This window comes from Zalophus californianus, chromosome 5, assembly GCF_009762305.2.
Source record: "Zalophus californianus isolate mZalCal1 chromosome 5, mZalCal1.pri.v2, whole genome shotgun sequence".
Lineage (NCBI taxonomy): Eukaryota > Metazoa > Chordata > Mammalia > Carnivora > Otariidae > Zalophus > Zalophus californianus.
Genome location: NC_045599.1, coordinates 151,583,564 through 151,606,910, shown reverse-complemented (window position 1 = coordinate 151,606,910; position 23,347 = coordinate 151,583,564).

Genomic DNA, 23,347 nt, shown 5'->3' with positions numbered 1-23,347 from the left:
AACTGGACACACTGTCTGCAGTGGGCAGCGTGAGGCCACCTTTGCAGAATCCACTCTACAGAATCCACTGTCCACTCTGACACAAAGGTCATCCCACAGTTGAAACAGTCCCATATATCCTGGAGGGAAGGGGCCTGTTCGGGGACAAGGTTTCGAAGGCACCACCCCTCTATTGGTACCTGGTAGACTCAAGAGGAAAAGGGAGAACATCCTATATAGGCCAGCCTCCAAAATAAGTTCCAAGAGAAAGCACAGTGTCTGAGTGAGAGAAGCAGTTATCTCAACACGAAGAGGAGGGGTGGACTCAGAATATTGACAATGGAATTACGGCCTTGAGGACAAAGCATAAGAAAGAAGTCTAGATTTTGATTTCCAAAATTCATTTTTTTATATTCACAGTTTAAAGTAGAAATCATTGAAGCACTTTAAAATATTAGTCTTTTTTTAAATGCTATCCTGAATTAACCACTGACTGTGGCTCTTCTTGCTCCTAAGGGACTGCTGTGATTTCCCTTCCAAGTCCATGGCCACCTTTTAGCAACATGTTTTGCTGGCTATCTTGGTAGGAAAAGGGAAAATGAAGAGATAACAAGCCTCCACATGCAGGGAATAAGTGGAGATTTGAAGAAGGGAAGTGGGCAGATGGGAGTTTGGCATCAACCCTGAAGATGGGGCCTTATGGAGAGCCTTCAACCCTGCTGGGGTGGCTAATGCTCCAGTAGCCCCACAATCTCCTGACCCAGGCAAAGCCTCCAAGCACAAACTCCTGGCAGGATTAGTATTCCTGAGGAAATCTGGCTCGGAGGTGCTGGGCAGTGTGGCTTGAGTTGAGTCCAGGCAAGAGTGAGAAGACTCATCAGGGTCAGAAGCTGCAAAAGATCCATACAAATCTTGGGCAGAAAATGCATTTCCCATTAGAGAATTAGGAGTTTGATCCAATTAGATGGAATTCCCTAGAAGAGAATAGTTTCCACTGATATCAGTACTGAAAAAAATTTTTGACAAAATTTAAATTTAGTATTGAAATGAAAGTTAAAACTAAGATTAGACGGACACAGCTGATTTGGAGGGAGATATTTCATCACACGGAACCAAGTCAAATATTTAGTGGATATTTTATCTGGTCAAGGAGACTTGCAAAATTTCTAAAATTGTGTAACTAATTATTTTGACAACATATCTCCTATTTCACACTTAAAGCCAAGTACTTTCATGTTCTTGAAGTGTATCAAAGTTACTGAGTGAATGCTTCACAGCACTCCTAGGAATCAGGTCAACCGGATTTTCAAATTTGAGATGAAAACACAGTGTAACTGCTAATGTTCAAAGTCATAACCCAAAGTTAATGTAGCAACAATAAGGGATTCTGGATTTCCTTAATACATAATTAAGTCTGACCTCCAACAGACTCAGTCTCTTAGATGGTAGGCTTCTAAGGTCCCAAGTTTCAGTTATGCTTTCAAACACAGCGAACACTTCTTTATCCTTCATGGTTGTGGTGGGATGTTCTTCTTCACCAAAAATTCTCTTACTTACCTAGAGAGGCACCACAGATACTACAAAATCTCCAGTGAGTTTTATAGAATAATAAGGGCACAGGAAAACATACCTAATACAAAACAAACCACATTTATAGTAAATTCAGTGTCAAACTTCCATTAATACAGAATTTATCTCTGCGTCTGGATGAAATGGCTGTACAAATCCAGCTTGTAATAGGAAAATGTCATTGTAGATGTGTACAATGAGGGATTAGGTGTGTGTGTGTGTGTGCGCGCATGCGTGTGTGTCTCTACCTCTGTCTAGTGTCAAAAGAAAAGAAAAAGGAGATTTATCCCTAGTTTTCAAAAGTCATTTGGCCCACCGGAGTCATCCTCAAGAGACAGCCACCCGTACTCTCCAGCTACCCGTACAATGTGCACACCAATATACTGAGGAGAGCTCCATACCTTTTCCACAAAGGATATTTTCACAGATTTCTCAAGTCAACTGAACAGCAGACTTAAGAAAATTATATTCTTTGTATGAACTTTCTTGGGTTTAACAAGAATATCAACCAACATTTCCAACAAGGCTCACTGATGCTTGGAGTGATTTTATATATATATATATTTTTTCTATTGGGATGTGATTATTTTTATTAACCTATTTCATAATCTCTCTATTTAGGGAAATAAGATAGCAACTTGATTTTTTTTTTAAAGATTTTATTTATTTGACAGAGAGAACACAAGCTGAGGGAGAGGGAGAAGAAGTTCCCCACTGAGCAGGGAGCCCGAAGCGGGACTCAATCCCAGGACCCTGAGATCATGACCTGAGTTGAAGGCAGCCTCTTAACTGACTGAGCCACCCAGGCATCCCAGCAACTTGATTTTTGCAACTGACAGAGTTGTACGGTGTCTTTTCATCAGCTCTAAAACTATCATCTACAAGTTATGGTAAAATGTGGAAAATGGCATATAACAAGAATATAATTGCACAATGACTGAACTCATTTAAAAATTACTTTGTAGATACTCAGACCAAGTGTCCCAACTGTATGGTAGGGGAATCCTATTATTCCTAAATGAGATTTTAATGATATTTTCTGTTTTTAACGACACCAGAGGAATGTGCTTTAAAATCAAAGTAGCAGCAGAACACGTCATCAGGATCAAATCTTTAAACCAAGTAAATGGAGATAAGTCCTTGGTAGAAAAAAAAAAAAAAAAAAAGCACAGAAAGGTGCATTTAGTTACCCTGGATTCTGCAATTACAAGCGCTCAGGATTACGGTAATGCCATTTCTCAGACAGCGTTCAACAATGTGTTCACACATTGCCTTTTATCAAAGGTTCTCACGTGCTAACTCTGAAATCCAAATCATGCCTTTGTGCAAGAAGAGCCTGGCTCTTATCACCACCACCTCCACTTACTGTTGGAGGTGACGCACCGGAGGTTAAGTGCCATCCTGAGGCTAACATAATAGTTGGATTGTGTCTTGGGAGAGCGGCTGCAGCCTTGCTCCTGCCATCCATGGCTTTGCATGTGGCCTGGTTCCCAGACAATCATTTCTGGCCATTCTACCCATTAACCCATACTCACCTTGGTAGTGGGTGTATACATCGGCAAAAGCTGGATTCTTGAGCATATCTTTGACAGATCCAGGAACAGCTCACCACAAACTTATAGACTCTATTGTATCCTCGATTGAACATGTGGTTTTGTTGGCACCTTACACAGCTTATGAGTTTTTTGTTTTTTTTTAATTAAATAAAATTAACACTCAGGCACTACTCAGTTCACTTCCATTCCTGGGCTCACAGTGTTCTTTGATATTTGAAGACCTAGGAACAAGTTTAGCACCACCCTGCTGGTTTGTTGTTGGATAGTGACCTTGAAATGTTAACAGACATGACAACCAGTGAAGAGTTTTTGTTCTTAATCACAATATTCTATGTCTTCTGAAAGATTAAGTTGAAAATACTGTTCATTTTTGTTATTCTGGTTTGTCATCTAAAATTTATGTAATCAGTGACTATGGGTTCAACATCCGCCATCCATCACATGCAGGTTTGTGCGCAATTATGTGAATTCTGATCTATTTTTTATCTTTATGTTAATACACTGTGTGTATATTTTATGTAGAGGGTTTTAGTTCCTTTTCTAGGGAAGTATTGATGATACAGAATATAAGTGAATACATATCCTGAAATTCTCTTACACTGTTGGTGGGAATGCAAGTTGGTACAGCCACTTTGGAAAACAATATGGAGATTCCTCAAGACATTACAAATAGAGCTACCCTATGACCCAGAAATTGCACTACTGGGTATTTACCCCAAAGATACAGATGTAGTGAAAAGAAGGGCCATATGCACCTCAGTGTTCATAGCAGCCATGTCCACAATAGCCAAACTGTGGAAGGAGCCGAGATGCCCTTCAACAGATGAATGGATAAGAAAGAGGTGGTATATATTTGCAATGGAATGTTACTCAGCCATCAGACAGGATGAATACCTACCACTTACATCAACTTGGATAGAACTGAAGGGTATTATGCTGAGAAAATAAGTCAGTCAGGAAAAGACAATTATCATATGGTTTCACTCATATGTGGAATATAAGGAATAGTACAGAAGACCACAGGGGAAGGGAGAGAAAACTGAATGGGAAGAAATCAGAGAGGGAGCCAAAGCATGAGAGACTCTGGACTCCAGGAAAAAAATCTGAGGGATACAGAAGGGAGGAGGGCGGGGGGATGGGGTAGTTGGGTGATGGGCATTAAGAAGGGCACGCGATGTGATGAGCACTGGGTGTTATATGCAACTACTGAATCATTGAACACTGAAACAAAAACTAATGCTGGACTGTATGTTGGCTAACTGAATATAATAATAAAAAAAGGAAAAGCAGAATTAAAAACAAAGATATTTAATATTTTAATCATAAACATATGACAAGACAGTAGTAATGGTTATATAAACCATTCTTACATCCACAATATGGAATGTTATAACTATTAAAAGGAGGGAACATTAAATAGTTTTGATATCACTCTAATAGGATTACAATGTAATAATAGATAAAAAACACTTACATATAGTATGATTTACAATCTATTTTGAAAATATATGTGGAAAGAGAGAAAGGAATATAGCCCTCAAAATGTTAAAACTCTCTGGGTAGAGAAACTAATAGTAAAATTAATATTTGTCTTGTTTATTTTTTTGTATTTCTGATTTTCAACAATGAGTATTTACAATCAGAAAAAAAAATAATGTTCTAAGCACAGATTCAGGACATGAGCCTGATTTCCATTTCCCCATTGCTAATAAAATTATATCTGAGAGTTTTCTGAAGCATCATGTTTGCTACTATGGCATGCTTACAAACTCAATTTTTTGTTTCTAGGAATATTGTGAGATGAAGGGAGATTTCAATATCTTTTATAGGAGAGTAAAATGGCCTAAATGGTTTGAGATTCATGCTTCTGAAGTATAAAATGATACTAACTCACCTAACTGATTGGAAGGGAGGCAGAACTGGTGGTGGTGGGGACCCTGCCACCTGCTCTTAGTCAGCCTTCCCCGCTCATGGCCACTGTTGCACTTGCCTGGTACAATTCAGTAAATTCAGGAAATGGGAAAGTTTTGTCAGGAAGAGAGGTGGAGGTGTGGACTGAGTGTGATCATTCGGAGTCGGCATGTACAAAGTGTGTGTGCTTATGTGAGTGTTTTAATTCTCTGACCCCTCCCCGCCCCAGGGTCCTCTCAGGGACCAAGGGAATGGCGCATGTAAAGTGTTGGGAAAAGTGCCTGCCTTGAGTATGTTCTAAGGTGACTTATTGTTAGGAAATCCTTTGACTGGAGCACAGCATACATGCCAGGCTATAATGGAAGAGAGCCCAGAAATGCCAGGTTTTAGGAGGCTTCATTCTAGGGGCTCCAAAGAGAATCTAACACATGTGACAACTGAACATGCTGGGGGCACAGGGACCTGAGGAAGACCCATCTGGGAGACACCTGCAGGTGGGGCTGAGTGAGACCGGCAAAGCTTCAGCTGAGCCCTGGGGAGGGAGGAATGGCCCTGGGCCGGAGCCTCTGCTCCAAGGGGGAGCGGAGGGGTTGAGGGATTGAGGGGCTCAGACTCTCATCTTGAGTGACTGCTAATTATATGCGTTCATCCAACATGGAAGTCAAGGAGCCTGCGGGCCAAGAAGATAGTGAGTTTGGTTCTGGGTTCCATCAAGTTGGGCTGTCAGGAGAAAAATTTTCCAAACGCATTCCCTGAGTGGCAGACCAAATCCACACCCTCCCACGATTGCGCTCGGCAGAATGACCCACAGCCCAAAGGTCTAACTTGGCAGTCCAAACTATGAGGGACCCTGGGGAATTTCAGGGCACGCCCATGGTGGTGTGCATTGTCCAGTGATGTGGATTCCAGCCCCAAATAATTTCCTCATTTGCTTTCCCTATTCTTTACCTGAGTAGCACTGAGTTAAAGAAAGTTAGGAGGGTCACAGCACACCCAGGCTCATCACATTCAAGCAAAAAAGCCAGATACCTTTGTCTAATGACACCATAACAAATATTTTGAAGTCAGCATTTGATTAAATGTGTTGTTATAGGGGGAGAACAGGTTCCCTTGGTGAGCCAGGAGTTACACACACACTGAGGCTTATTTTAAATAATACCTGCCTGGTGCAGATGTAGTTCTTTCTCTGGTGGACTTGTGTTATGGAGCTGGAGAAAAATGGGCCACTAACAGTTTAAAATAAAGGATTTACTTCTTTAGTGTGTCACGTGGATCCACATTAGTATTCTGTGCTCATCTTGTGCTTGGAGAGATTCAAAGTCTTTCATGTCTAAAACCTCACGATCAAGGGCAGATCTTTTCTAGCCCTGGAGTCGAGATGGAAAAGAGGCTCCACGTATGGTTTCATCCCTGTGTTTTACTGTAAGACCTTGGGAAAAAGATCTTCACTGCCTTTTATTTCATTAAAGTACACTGACTTTTTTTGACACTTCTAAAAATTAAAATGGAAATGTTTTAAGATTCAGGCTGTCATTAGACCGTATGTTTTATTTGGATGAAATGCTATTCTTCCTTTGGGACAAAACATTTTCCATATTTTCATCCCATCCTAGATTGCAGAATTAAATAACTATGTAGGAAAATAGTCATCTTTGAATAATTAATTTCACTTAAAATAAGCCTCTGACATGTTTGTGTGGAAGGTTGACTGTGACTGTAATCCAAATTAGATTTAAGAATTTAGTCTGATCCTTCCAACATGGTTGTGTTGAAGGAAACTCCATGCCAGGATCACTGCCTTAGCTTTTCCCGTCCTGCAGAGGCCAGATGGATGCCTCAGAAAGCCCAGAGTAGAAAGCTCGATGGACCCCATTCCAATGGTGCTGTGATGGAGAGAGTACTTTTCCCCCAAACTGAGAGCTTACCATCATGAGAACAGATCCTCTGAAGTCTTTCTGGGCATACTTTTTTGGGTTGTCTTCAACGGACGTGAATTTGAGGTCACAGTATCATGATTGGATCTTTGTAAAGTGCTTCCCTCATGTGAAAACACTTAGCACAGAGCCTTGCATATCTCAAGTGACCTGAATCTGAATTTGAACTGAACCAGTCTACCTTTGACTAAAATGGCACAAATAGTATATAATATGTGTTACCCCTACAGCATAAATACCACAGCACATAATATTTTCTAATCTGTCTCTTTCCAAACACTGGTAAGCAGCTTGGTTCCTGGAAGGACTTGAATGAAATGACATGCCAGAAATTACTAAGTGAGTTAGGATTAAACCATGTAACATAATATTTAACTAATTTCATTGAGCTTTTCCCTTACTTTTGAACATATAAGCATAATAAGCATGAACAAATGTTTATTAAATGTTCAAAAATTCCCGATTTGTGACTTTTACAGTGGGGAATATATTCTCTTCCCAAAAACTTTTATCGTAATAAATTAGAGGAAACAACTAAGTATGCAAAAGTTATGTTATGAAAACAAAACAAAACAAAAAGGGCCAAATTTCCATAATCTGGGACTGAAGTGAATGCCACTTGTCTTTAACCTAGAACATAATAATTGGGGAAGAAGAAGGGTCCACCTTTTAGATTTGAAAAGGCCATTAACAAGTTTTTCTAGAGTAAATAGTAGAAAACTAGAATGGTTTAACCAGTATGATTTAATAGTTATTAATATTGTGTAATTATAATAAATCAATTAAAGTATGTATTACTGTCTAATACTTATAATAATAATAGCATCTGCTAATAAGAGAAATAGTAGTGATAGTAGTCGTTATTGGTGTTGAACACCAGCAAATAAGAGCATATGTCTCATCCTTTGCTCCAAGTAGCACCTTCTGCTCCCAGCATAGCGGCTGCAGGGGCTCCTGGGACAGCAGGAGACCCAGAAATGCCAGGGAGATCATGCCCCCCGGACAGGCTCAGGGCAGTGTGGGGCTCCTGAGGTCTTTCCTGGGGACCCCCGTGTCCCTCCTGCTTGCATGTGGGTGGTCAGTCTCCGCTGCTGCCTGGAGCTCACTGGGAAGAGAACTGTCCTAGAGAGTATCTCCTCTACTTCCTGCCCCTTCTGCACCCCAGACCCCTGGCCCCTTCTCATCAGGAACGTCTCCCCAGCAGTTCTCTGCACATCTCCTTTCTCTTACTCTATCTGGATTGGCCTATAAGCAAGCATGCCGTTTCCAAGCCATATCAGGATCATATTTATTCACTCCTAAAAGGAATTGTTGGCACCTGCTCTCTTGACTTCTCCACTTCAAGACATGCTGTTGTGGAAGAAATGTTGCAGGCCAGAGATTACAACCCATCCATCCTCAGCCCATCATCTGTCTGTCTATCTATTATCTAGTATCTATCTGTCTATCTACCTACCGATCATCTAGCTATTTATCATCTATCTATCTATCGATCTATCATCATCTATCTACCATCTGAGTTTCTAACTCAGAAAATTAAATAGTGATAGTATTTGGACATAATTATTTCCGGTTTTTCTACACACACTCACAGAGTATATATACTTATATAATTAATATATGAATATTATTATTTTTGGAGAAATCAGAACATTGGTAAAATTTTCCATTCTCTCTGACTTGTCCCCAAAATATGGCGTATTCTACCTTTTTCCATGTATAAATACTACTGGGGATTTGTATCTTTCCACATGATTTTTAATGCTTTTAAACACACATTCATTAAAAATTTAGAGTATTGATTTGCATTTTTTAAACACAAACAGTATTACACCATATTTATGGCTCTGCAGTTTGTTTTTTGCATGCGGTGATATGTTTTCAAAGATCTTTCATATTCCTAACATGCACCTCATGTATCCTTTCATCTTATGAATATATTTGCCTGCATTTACCCTTCCCCCATGACTATTCAATCATCTTATTTAAATTTTTTTTTTTCCCAGTTAGTACAGATACTACTCTTCCTGTAAGATAGCCAGAGAGGAATTACTGGATTATAGGGCATGTGCAATTTTAATTTTAATAGAATCTGCCAGAATATTTCCAGAACGGGGGGAGTAGTCAGTCCTGCAACATTTCCGGACACCAGACAACCACAGAACTCCCATGCCTCACACCCACACCTCCCCTGCACTCACGCCTCTCCCACCTGGCAGCACTTGGACGGGTCCAGGCTGGGCTCAGGCGGGTTCAGGTTCACCTCAGGGTCTTCATTCCTGGGTCCAGGGTTCAAGGCTCACTGCTGCCTGGGCTCGCTCCTCTCTGGGATCCTCATCTGGGAGACAGAGGGTCAAGAGGGGCTGTTCAACCGCACTGTCACACCAGACTGCATGCCGCTGGCCAGAGGACACACATGGCCAGGTCCAACATCAGTTGGCGGCAGGACACTGTCTCCTGGCAATGGCTCAGAGTAGCAGTTCTAGTCAGGCGAGAGGATGAAGACCCTGTGTGCTCTCTGAGGTGCTCCCTGATGTGCCAGATTTCCCCCCCACCGTGGGGTCAGACACAGCTGCTTCCTACCACACTCCATGTTGTCAACGGCACTTCTTTTTCCAATATGACAAGGGAAGACTAAACCCACAGCCACTTCAACTTAGGTTTCTCAGCTTGCTAGTGAGGCTGGGTTGCCTGCCATACCTGCACTGGTCATTTGCATCTTGTTTTTCTGCAAATTCCTTACAAACATCCTTTGTCTATTTCTTGGGGGTGCATGCTTCCTTACCGGGAGTACACGATTAGTCGACATGCACTGCGGATCTTACTCCTCTGTGACTTTTGATGCTTCTCTAATTTCCTCCAATGACTTTAACCTTATTAAAGATATCTTGTCACAGAGGAATTTTTAATTTTAATCTAATTTCTTATATTTTCCTCTGGTGACTTGTTTAAGAAAGCTTCTCAACCCTATGATAACATTTTGTTTACATTTATTTCAGATTGGCTTTCCACACACAAGAGTTAGTTGTGATTTAGATTGACTAATGGCTTAAGACATTCATATAACTTTTCAAATGACAGGTGGCTAGTTGTCCATCTTTTAGTGACATTTAGTAACTGGTCCTTCCTTTTCGCCAGGGCTTTGAAACAGGGAAGCCCTCTCACCCACCTCTGGCTGTGTCTGTCCTCCTGGGTCCTCTGCCACTTCCCTTTGTAGGTCTCTGTCTGTGGGAAGCGTCACTGTTGTAATCTGCGTAGCTGGCGGAACAAGTCACTCCTTCCCTTTTGTTTCAACATTTTAAAATTGTATCAGGACCTTCTGGCTTCTGCTTAGGAGACAGACAACTAGAAGGGCGTTGTGCCTACTCAGAAATAAGAAAAAGCTACATAATCTCCCAAAACAAAATTTTGGTGTCCCTGTCATAGAACTGAGGACTTATGACAACCAACAGACCTAAAATCTGAGAAAGGGTCAGTGTTTTGAAAAAGGTTTTATCTGATTAGAGGAGAAGCAAAAATCAGGTCTGTATTTTAGAAAGAACATGGGTCTGTCCAGGTCCCTGGACTGGGTGGGTTTCAGCGCAGATCCATGTAACTAGATAGAAGTTGTGTGTCCAGATAATTTGGGTTACTCTTGGGGTCCATGTCTGTGGAGTGCAGGGGAAAGAAGCCGGACTGGGTGGGCAGAGAAGCTGAGCGTCTATGCAGCCCCATGAAGGTCTTGGTCAACCTGGTGGATACTCTGGGTCTTGGACAATCTTTCAGAATTGCCCCCTTTTGGAGGCAGGAGCCAGGTCTTTTTTGTTGTTGTTGTTGTTGTTTTTGTTTTTCTGAGAATACTTTATTTGCTGGTAGATGTTGCTAAAAAGTCCAGTCTTTATAGCCAAGGCATTCCCTAAAGAAAACTACTCATCAAACTGGTTTGAGACATTCTTTTTTAAACCCCTTCAAGCTATGCTCCCCAAACATTACTACTATAGTCTGAATGTTTGTACCCCTCAAAATTCATGTGTTGAAATCTAATTTCTAATGTGATGGTATTTGGAGGTGGGGCCTTGGGGCGTGATTGGGCCATGAGGGTGGAGCCCTCATGAATGGAATTATTGTCCTTAGACAAGAGACACAGAGAGCTCCCTCCTCCTCCCCTGGCCTGAGGACCTTGCCAGAAGACCACGTCTATGAACCAGGAAGAGGGCTCACACTAGGGCTTTCACTGTCAAATCCGCCAGAGCCTCCATCTTGGACTTCCCAATCTCTAGAACTGTAAGAAATACCTTCCTTTTGTTTATAGGCTACCCAGTCTGTGGTATTCAGTTATAGCAGCCCAAATGGATTAGGATAGTTATATTTTGGGCTGCAAAAGACTTGCATTAAGAAACAAAATGATGCCCTTGCATAAAACATATTGTTAACCTAATCCAATGATACTATTTGCTGCAGAGTGCGCACAGGGAGATCGGCAAATGTGTTAACGGATCTCTGTGTGCTTGTGTTATGTCAAAGAAGGATGGATCAGCCTTTGTCTCACATGTGTTTTATTTATTTATTTATTTTTTAAATATTCTATATTTGACTATTTACAACCTGCCGGCAAAGTCGCTTTCTCGGGGTGAATTGCACATCACAGGTGTGGGTCTTCTTTTTCAGGCCACCCTTCTAACACCACATCAGCAACCAAACCCAGAGGTACCCCAGGAACTTTCAAGCCTATGCCACAGGAAAGGCAAAGTGTGGTTATTTTAAAATGATTTCAGAGGTAACAAAGTGATTTCTTGCTATAAACCTTTCCACTCAAATTATTTAAGGGGCCAGCTTCAGATTGAGAGTGAAGCGTCGTCTGTTTTTCTTCCTGGCTCTTCCTTTTCTGAATGGCTTCTTGGTTATGTATTAAAAATGATTTAAAAATCCTAATGTGACAAAGAATCAAGTTTGAAAGAATTCATAAAACCATGATAGTGTGTTTCTGTAGATTTCACATCCCCCATTCATAAGCCCTGATGCATGGTTTCTTCTTCCAAAAATTGCTGGTCATCAGTTGGTATGTGCACCTGATCATGCAAACCCCAGTGGACCGAAGCAGCATAAAACATAAAACAGCCTTCTGAACAAGAGGAAGAAGTGAATTTCAAAAGTTCACCTGTCATCCCTTTGCACGTTTTTAGAATGTAGAATAGAGGAGAAATTTTTGGTTTTAGCTTGGTGAGGGTACTATCAAGCCCATGATTAACTGAGCACCTACTATATGTCAGACACCGTTTGCACCCCTGGAGACTGAACAAATCACCAGGAAGAGGGAGAGAAAGTGGAGGGGACAGGAATGAGAGAGGCTGAACAACTGTGGTTGATTTCCGTGTTCCGCGGGGGTTACGCAGCATCATGTCCCCGTGGATGCTGACTTAGCAAATGCTGAGCCACTGCTCCTAGGGAAATAGGGTGAGGTTCCCGCCAGCCTCTGGTCACAGCATTTTTGTCAACTAACCTGTACAGAACCTTGTTTTAAGTGTGTTTCTGTTTGAGGGCACCTTATTGAACACATACTGTCAATTCCTTCACAAATAAATCTGGAAGACTTTCGGTAAAAAGACTACAAAGATGCTTACATAGTGTGGCAACCAAAACCAGAAGCAGGGTCACGTGCTCATCCTCAGCTCGGAAGGTACAAGTCGGGCAGTCTCCCTGCTCGTCCTGGGCTCACGTCTGCAAATGACCAGAAGGCCTCCTGGGTATTGATTTGAGAGTTACAAATAACTTTTAGTGAGTACACGGATTTGCAAATACAGAATCTGCACAAAACAAAGGTGGGCTGTCTAATGAAGTCCAAGAACAAACGGTAGGATGACCCCCATCCATTCTCCGACTGGTACTTGAAATCAATAGAGGTCAGACTGGAATCCTGGCAATATCGGAATTATTTGTTTGGAAATTTGATTCCAATAAAACATTCTGTGCGTAGTTCTACTTGGAACTGAATCTGAGTCACAATCCCCTGGAGAGTTTGGGACTGCATGCTGGATGAGCAGTCCGGACCCGGATCAGAGAGGAGGGGAGGCATGCTTCCATTTGGATCCCCCAGCAAATGCACAGAGGGTGCACCCTGCAGTCACAGAAACATGATGTATTCCAGAAGTGCAAGGAGCATTGGACAGGATCTCACCCCTGTTCTCCAGTTTCGAGGTGAATACAGTAAGGATTAGGAGGCGCCGTGCCCAATTTCGTAAGAGCTGTGAGCAGCAAACATCACACTATGGTGAAAGGTTAATTATCATTTTACAGACAAGCGCTGGACAGAGAGTGGGCTCTGTCCATTTCCTAGCATGGACGCATTAGCTCATTGCTCATGATTCTTGTTTATTATTTTAAATAATATTTAACATTCCGAGTTTTCCCACAGCAGTGCATTCTTTTCTAAAATTACTCCATATAGGATTTATTTGATATAAACTTTGACTTTTTACTTTATACTGTAAGAAAACCAAAGAAAAGTCTTCCCTATATGTTAACTCATCATTTCTTAAAAATTTCCATTGAATGCTATAACTTATATTTTCAAACCAAAGTGATTGTAAAATTGCCACACTTTAAGCTGATTAATAGGAACAGTTACATTAGGTAACGTCATGAAATATTAACAGTAATTACCTTGACAATATAAAACATGAACTCAACATTAAAGATGATTCTGTCATTTTTTTCTGTGTTAGAATAAAATTTAAATCCTAGTAAATCTGCACCCAAAGAAATATGATAGTCAGCTCAGAATTAGTTTTGTTTTGTTTTGTCTTCAATTTTCGCACAGGCAGGAATATGTAACAATTACGGAGACAGGAAAAACTAGAAAGGGTGCATTCTTTAAAATGCATGAATACACGCAGCTTGTCCTTAGTGTGCCCCCGAGGGTCCCTGCTGCCCCTGCCCCGGGTGCACACACAGTCTGTAGGAGGGCCCTGCACACGGGACAGGGACCAACAGCTAGAAGGCAGCTGCAGGTTCCTCAGTGGGCGTCTCAGGCGGGGCCTGCTAGCTGCTTAGGCAGGGACCGGGGGCAGGGGGCAGGGCCTGGCTTCAGTAGGGTGAGGGGCCTGGCATCTCCTTCCTTCTCCAAGCCCCTCAACCTGAGTCTGAGATGAGGCTGCAAACTGGACCGTGTGATCTGATAATTATTTGACAAAGTGGGCTGCATGTGGAGGGCTCAGATACTCTCCTTCCAATGACTTATTTCAGGGGCAGTAACTGTACAACAGTTATGAGAGCAGACACGGGTTGGAACAGTTGGGTTTGTGCAAATTCACATGGCATTTTGGGTGGTGGCAGGGGCTCAAGACCACCGTCCACCGTGAGGTCCAGCCTGCGCGGTGTGGTTTCCTCGTGGCTTCCTCTCCATGGTCTCCATCAAAAGCACTCAATTTGTGATGGGTTGTAGTGCAGGTGCACACTAGAAGAATAATAGCAGGTGCATTGAAATGGTTAATTATAAAGCAACAAGAGATGCTGAGATAATTTACTTTTATGATACTAATTGATAAACACCCCAGGTAACTGAATTTGATTCTTTGAAACCTGTCTGTGCTTCAGTGTTTCTCTGAACTTACACAGTCTTCGACCACATAACCATCCGCAAGTCCCGAGCACACAGCGCTCACAGGCTTGCACCGCGTCCCGACCATCGGGATGGATTAACGGGTCTCATAGTGCACTCCTGCCAAGGACGTCATTTTCTCAAACATTTCACTTGATCCTTATACAAAACTGCTTGCACATCACTTCTTTGGGCCTCGCCATGTGTATGGAAACAATGTCATTAGACTGGGAACTGGAGTTAGGCAGACACAGAAAGTAACACATTTTGGAACAAGCCACCTTGGGCCCTATTGAAATTCCCCTAAATGAATGCTCCCCGGGAATCCGTTTCCCGGGCTACTCCGTCCTCTGTGTTGTGAGACCTCGGCCCTTTATGAACCTGAGCACACATCGTGGCCGAGAAGATGACTCGCTGCTCCAACATTGTTTCCTGCACTGGGATGGCGAGCACTTTCCCAAGCAAAGTGTGAGGCCATGCCAAGTATTTTCGTCCCCTGTGGCTTCTGACAATGGGAACTGGTCTGGGGCTCCCTCACAGAAATGGAGGGGCTCTTCCTAGTTAGCTCACAACATAACGCCTCCAAAAAGACGGCTTCAGGATAATAAATGGCTGGTGGCTGGAGATCCCAGTGAGTTTGAGGGAAGCACAGAATGTGCATAGATCACTCTGCTGGAGTCCCGACCATGAGCTCTGTGAGAGTCTGGCCCCACAGAAAACAGTTGCACGGACAAGAACACATCACCGCCGCTTTGTAGGCTAGACGATTTGTTTAGGGAATTCCAAACAGAATCGGGAACATTTAGCCAGTGTGTTTTTCTGTGGGGCTCTTCTCTTGATACACAGATGAGAGTAAAACTTCAAAACAGGACTCGAGGAGGGCTGCTCTCTTTTTCTTCCCATCGCCATTGGGACAAAACACTGAGCGCATTGACCCACACGTGATATGAACACAACAGCATTTGATGTCAGAGTTGGGATAAAGCCTATGCTGTCACGTAACACAAGGGCAGAATTGTAACGAACGGCTCTGAACTAGAATGTTCCTAAGCAAGACTCATTAAATGGATTAATTGTTTAAAATCTTTTCTGAAGTTCATATTCTAGCTGAGTTTTTAACTAGGGTAAAGGTTAGTTGGATTCCAGGGGCGCCTGGGTGGCTCAGTTGGTTAAGCGACTGCCTTCGGCTCAGGTCATGATCCTGGAGTCTCGGGATCGAGTCCCGCATCGGGCTCCCTGCTCAGCGGGGAGTCTGCTTCTCCCTCTGACCCTCCCCCCTCTCATGCTCTCTCTCTCTCTCTCTTTCTCTCTCATTCTCTCTCTCTCAAATAAATAAATAAAAATCTTAAAAAAAAAAAAGTTTAGTTGGATTCCATTCAAGTTCAATGGAAGCTGGTCCTCCTCCCCCCGCCTGGGTCCCAGGACCAAATGCCATCAAATCTGGAGTAAAAACGAAAAGCCAGGGAACCTGGCACTTCCAGGTAAGGAGCCAGGGGAACCAGAAAGGGACACACTGAGCTCCATGGGGGCCGAGCCACCCAGAGGACAGACCCCAGGGAGCAGACCAGCTCACAGCTTGTTGTGGGCATGAAAGGCAGAGGAGATGCAATTTGGCCAGAATCCTTGGCCAACAAGTATCCTGCTAGGATGAAGTCACCAACTCCATCTTTGCGATTTTCCCATATTGGCTGATTTTTCACACTGAAAGATCTCTTTCCAATAACATCAGAAATTCTCTTTTCTTTTTAAGACATTCATTCCCTAAGGGATTTTTTGTTGTTGTTGTTCTGAAAGGTGTTTGTTCTTATTTATTTTTTTTTCTTTTCCAATACAGTATTAAGTAAAAGCTTAAAAGTGACAGCATGTTTTCTTTACTATCTGTTTAGCATGGCCTCTCTCTGCTTCTGTGACCTTTTAAAACTTCAACAGTGCTGATTTTTTTGGATGAAGTTATGAAATTTTGTCCCAAAGGGAAATCTTACATGTTGAACATTTTTTTTTTCTCACAGCATTAGGGTTTTTGTTTTGTTTTGTTTTCTGACATTCTAGTGGAGAGGTGTAATGGTGTTTTATGTTCAATCTGGACCTTTATCTAAACTTGTTTGGGACACATAAGGCAACTCATATTCCTTTTGAGAAAATAAGGCACAGCCATAACTTTTACTGGTTTTTTATTCAATAGTTAAGATTTTTCCTGTTTGATCAAAACGGGGAGAAAGCAACAATATGTTCCTATTTCTGTCACCCATTTTAGAGGTTAGTCCATTAAATGTAAGCCCCAAGAAGCACACTGATATCTGAATTCAGTTTATATCTTACAGCCAGATGATGCTTTTGGTGGCCATTGAGATTTAATCCAATGCTGGGGGGAACTATGTATAGATATTGGGGCTCTGATGTTCCACATGGCTCTGGAAGCCCACATCAGTCAGGGCCCAGTGGGGAGGTAGAAACCACACAGTTATGTGAACAGGAAAAGTTTAGGATAAAGGTTTATTGGCTATGCTAGAATACAGGTGTCATGGGGGACTCACTAGAAAGGGTTAGAGAGAACCTTAAAGAATATAGGAGTGGAGGGTTGATCATGGAGCACTGACAAAGGGACAAGTCTTCAAGAGCCCCATCCTAGAGCAGGAGCCAGACCTTGTGGCAGAGGGTGTGTCTGTGGCTGGAAGGATGGAGGGGGTGTTTGCTGTGTGGGATGCTTAGGGGGCCTCAGTGGGAGTTATATTCTGGTGTCACGGAGCGTCATTGGCAGAGAGGTGCTGAGCCTCAGAGCTTCAGCAAGTCTGGTCGGCCGACATCATGTCTGTTGCAGGGGAATGCCCAGAAAGAACACCCCAGAAGGGGGACAAGAGCCCCTTCCTCCTTCAATGTCTTTCCAGCACCCTTTACTGATAAAGCTTACCATTGTGCTCAATGGAAAATGAGAAATTTATAGGATCCCACTCTGTTGTCACCCAACAGGCAATCAAGTGTGGACATGGGCCTGAGACTGATGAGCTGGTAAATGATCCACCCCTATCCCTGCTCCGTTTTCTGGGAAAAGTGAGAGCATATCCCCCCAAGCATGGTGGGGATCTTGGATTGGGACCTGCAACATTAAGATGAGCTCAAACCCTGCACCTACATGTCAAAGTCTGAGTGACTTTTGCTTCCAAAGTAGATTAATAGGCACACCTATGGGAGACCAATTTGTATATGAGCAGCGTGGGGCCATTTTAAGAGAAGTCTGTACAAATTTTACAATTATCAGTCATGAACGAATGTTAAGCTTTTCTACTCATGAGGTTTTAAATGTGAAGCAATTTGGAAGTTGGCTTTAGTACACAGCCACATAGGAGTGAGGCAAGCTTGCCAAGAGCATTTCAAGTCTGCTCATGTGGCCACAGCGCACTCATGGACCAAGGGACCTTACTTACCCAGAAGAAGTCTCCTTGTCCAGGACATGGCCCAATTCTAAAAATGGAAGTCAATGGGTCCCAAAGTGGTGAAGCTCTCATAAGAAAGACTGCATCCTAGAGAAAAAAAATCATTTCATGAAAATCACACCCTCACAGAGCATTAGTCTTTGGCTAACACCAAACTGGAGAAAAGAGCCTCCCCAAACCATCCCAACTGTACAACTGAAATTGAGTTAAAATGCCTAAGAGCATTGAAGAGTGTGATGTTATTATCAATATTCAAATCACAAAACATCATCTGAAGTGTAGCTCTAAACTTTCATCCCTGAAGAATCCAGTTAAGGTTCATACTAACTTTTGTTTGACTTATGCTATAGAAAGTATTATGATACTGGAAGCAGTCATTTTATGACACATTTTAGACTGGGTGGCCTTAGCCCATGTTGTGAGGTTCACCTGCCCTTCTGTTGCCTGACCTCCATTTCCAAGCCTCCTGCCACCTCGCCTGCTGGTCTCCTGAGAATAATGCTCAGTCCCATGACCAGACTTGTGCACACCAGCTCTGGTGATGTGGTCCCGACCTAGGGGATGCTAACGCAGCATCTGACGAAGGTGTCTGCCTTGCCTAATGATCATGATCATGTGTCTATATTTACTGTGTCAGGATTTTTACTCTGATTGTATTCTCAGAAGTAAAGCTGGGAAATTTCAGACAACAGCAAAAGGTCAAGGGCTGGATTCATTTTGGAAAGAGAGGATTTTTTCATGAAATCTTAAATTTCCAATGTAGAAGTGATGTCTTTACATGGGAGATGGATCTGTTCAGCAGCGGTACATCCCCTGGAGACAGCAGGGAAGGCACACCAGGGGACCAAGTCGTACGAGGATGCGGGGGATCACCGACCCTCCTCAGGGATCTTGCCCAAACCCCCTCGACCTGGTATTGGCTCCATATTAGTGACCACTCATATCTTTTCTAGCAAGAGCCCTGTTGCCTAAATGGAATCGCAGTGAGAGGAATGGAGATTTGCCCACTAAGTGACTATGAGAAAAGCTTGAATTTCTGAAACATTCCTAGCCTAGGGCTTCTCAAACATTCCGTATCCATGGACTCCTTTTGCAATAATATAGCTAATGAATCCCCTTGGGAATTTTCTCTTTTATGAAACTATTTCATCTGTTACACAATAAAAAATGATTTTATTTAAAAAATTTCGTTCAAAATATCGTTTAAAACTGTAAAATATTGTAATTTTCCTTCTCATATTGTCTGCAATAATGGTTAAAATTTAAAATACATTTTCATGTTTCCCATTTCACAAGTACACATGTTCCTTAATTTGTTTTAAATTAAATATTTATGCATTATCTGTCAATAATTTGGTTTAAAGCGACATCTTGTTCAATTTGATATCAAATGATATTAAGATATAAATGAATTATTTTAATTTTTAATTTTGTTTTATTATATTTTTTCATCAGAGGATATGCAATTCCACTGGATCATGGAGGAGTCTACAACTTTTGCAAGGTAAAAGAAATATACAAATAAAAGCATATCAGCACAAGGTCATCTATATACAAGTATATATATTTACAGTATTTATGTTTACATATCGAAAAATGTTAAATTTCTTTTTGTGAATGCTATTTAAAATTGTTTTCTAAACCACTTTATGGAGATATGATTGACATACAAAATGGTGTACATATTTAATGTATGCAACATAATGGGTTTAGAGGTAAGTATACCCTCATGAAACCATGGCTACAATCTAGACCATAAACCTATCCATTGCCTGCAAAGGTTTCTTCCTGTCCTCTTATTTATTTGAAATTTTTTGTGTGTGCTAAGAGCTTTAGACATATGACCTGCCCTCTTAGCAAGAATTTAAGGGTACAGTGCAGCACTGTTTACTATGGACACTATGTTGTACGTTGGATCTCTAGGGTTAATTCATGTTGCATAAATAAAACTTTGTACCCCTTTCTTATTACCCCCCATTTCCCCTTCTCCCCAGGCTCTGGCAACCACTATTCCACTCTTTGCCTCTATAAAGTTGACTATTTTAGATCCCACATATAAGTGGACTCTTAAAGTATTTGATATTTCTTCCAATAAGACCTACAAATTGCCAACTAACATATGAAAATATGTTAGCTCAACATCTGGGAAATGCAAATTATTAGATAGAATGGTTATTATAAAACAGAAACAAAACAAAGCAAAACAAAACAAAAACAAAAGATGGCAACTGTTGATGAGAATGTGGGAAAAAGGGAACACTTGTGCACCGTTGGTAGGTGTGTGAATTGGTATAGCCACTGTGGAAAACAGTATGAGGGTCCTCACAATATGACAATATGACAAAAATAAAACCACCATATTATCCAGTGATCCTACCTTTGGGGACATATCTGAAGGAAACAAAGTCAGTATCTTGAAGAGGTATTTTCACCCTGTATTCATTGCAAATATTATTTATAGTAACCAAGATGTGAAAACAACCTAAATGTACAATGACAGATAAATGAAGTATTTTATATACATATATATTTTTTATATAATTCATATAATATATAATTTGACACAGTTAATAAACTCACACATTTTATATAATTTTATATTTTATATATGAATTTTATATTAATATAACATCATAATTATATAAAATTCAGTTTTTTAAAATGGAAACATCCTGGCATTTGCAGCAACATAGATTAACTTGGAGGACATTATGCAGAATGAAATAAACCAGACAGAGGAAATATAGACAAACTTTAAGTATAAATTATGGTATCGAAGTTATATGAAACTTGCTATATGAAGTTGCTGCATTTTGTCCTTTGTATAATCAGTTGGTTTACTTTTAATAATTCTCATGTTATTTCTAATTATCATTTCTAATTATGATATGCAAGGGAACTTTAGTCTGTTATTGTAATTACTTCTTTTTAATTTTTATTATATTTTATTATATTATATTTTAATTTAAATTCAAATAGCAAAGGTATAGTATATCATTAGTTCAATGATTCATTACTTGAATATAACACCCAGTGCTCATATCACATGCCCTCTTTACTTCTTTACTTGTACGTTTCAGGTGTGATTTGAATTGTGTCTAAATAAACTCAAAAAGCAAATTGGTTATCATAATCATTGTGATTCTTTTTCTCACATTGTCTTTGAAATAAGAAAACAATCTTGTCTGAATTTGCCTCTGTGAAAGTCCATACCTTCACTTGACTATGTATTTGGTTGTTCTCCTTGGGAAATAAAATGCAAATTCTTGTCTTCTTTCAGCTCAGAAAAGTTTTCTTCTAGATTTTCATTTTTAAAAACTTTTTTATGCTTTATTCTTCTAGCCTTTTTTGGAATACATTTTATGAATATTTTATCTGTCTTTCTGCTCTTTACATGTCTAATTCCTCCTTGAGAATTTTAATCACTTTACAATTTTATTCTATTTTCTAAGCTTGCCATCCACAGCACTGATTCTCTTTCCCATAGTGTTGATTCAGGACTATAATAATACTAACATTATTTTATACTTTTCAATTTCCATTTTACTTCATTTTTTTCTTAGTTCATTTAGCTTCTTTTATAAAAATTTCAGCCTATTACCTTATTTATTTATTTATTTATTTATTGTTATGTTAATCATCATACATTACATCATTAGTTCTTGATGTAGTGTTCCAAGATTCATTGTTTGTGCATAACACCCAGTGCTCCATGCAGAACGTGCCCTCTTTAATACCCATCACCAGGCTAACCCATCCTCCCACCGCCCCTCCCCTCTAGAACCCTCAGTTTGTTTTTCAGAGTCCATCGTCTCTCATGGTTTGTCTCCCCCTCCGATTTCCCCTCCTTCATTCTTCCCCTCCTGCTATCTTCTTCTTTTTTTTTCTTTACATATATTGCATTATTTGTTTCAGAGGTACAGATCTGTGACTCAAGGTTGAATTACCTTATTTGTTTTTTATAGAATCCAAATTTTATTTATTTTTTGGAAAATACAAATGATTTGAATAAATATTCATTTTTTTCTAGTCTATATTTTACAAAATAATTACAATATATTTTACAAGCTATGTTCATTTCTCCTTTCTGTGGAGAATCTTTTTTTTTTTTTGAATGGTGGTAGTCCCACCCAGGTCAGACATTTCTTCCTTGCCTGCATGGATTATCCTTGGGGCTCTTTGCTCCTTGACTAAGTGTCTTTCCAATTGTCATGTCAAAATGTAACTTACAGGTCTAGATGATGGGTATTCCCTTCACTGTTTTCTCATGATCTTGAAGTTATAAAGCAAAAGGCTTTGACAAAAGTGAAGAGGAGAACATAATGGTGATAAAAGGCTCAGCACGGGGCTAGTGTAGCAGTGAATAATGTAGCTGTAATTACATAGAGTGAAAATTGACAGGAGTAAATTAAATAAAAGTAGAGAACTCCATAATCATGGTTGGGGGGGAGGTTGACATGCTTTTCTTATGAAAAGGTAAAAAATAGGAAAGTTTCAGAAGACATAGGAAATGGAGGTATGGAAGGGACGTAAAGATTGGGAAGATATGAAAGATCTGAACACAATTATTAAGGAGCTTCCCATAGTTGATGTATATGTGTGTACAGCATGTACACTCCATCTTTGAGCATGTTTACAAAATTTGCCATATGCCAGCGTGTTAACTCAAAATCCTATAAAAATGCCGCATGCCTTGACTGAGATTTAAGTCGGCACAGTCGAGATGGCGGGGTGAGGAAAGCAGAGAAGGCAGCGTGGGCATGAAGGTGCCGGGGTTGTAGGCAGCACTGAGCCCTTGCAGACCTCAATAAGGAAACATCATGGACTCGTGTCATGAAACACACAGCACGTGTATGAGGAGGCTACTTCATGGCAGACTTGTCAGTGCAATATGATGGCACCTCCCTCCCAAAGGCCCTGGCCCTTCCTGGAAATATCATAGGCAATGGGAGTAGTGGACAGGGAATTGTGTGTGTGTGTGTGTGTGTGTGTGTGCGTGTGTGCGTGTGTGTGTGTGTATGTGTATAAATGGCCCAATTCTAAATACAATGAATAAATACCTCCAAATCTGGCATTATGATTCCATGTTATGACATCATAATAATTAGCTTCTTTACATGCAGAATAGGAATAACAGTTTCAAGATAAATATAGATTGGCTTGACAATAGTTAACATCAGCATTTATTTTTTTTAAGATTTTATTTATTTATTCATGAGAGACAGAGGGACAGAGAGAGAGTGATAAGCAGAGGGAGAAGCCGACCCCCAAGGAGCAGGGAGCCCGATGTGGGACTCGATCCCAGGACCCTGGGATCATGACCTGAGCCGAAGGCAGACGCTTAACCATCTGAGCCACCCAGGCACCCAACATCAACATTTATTAAGTTCA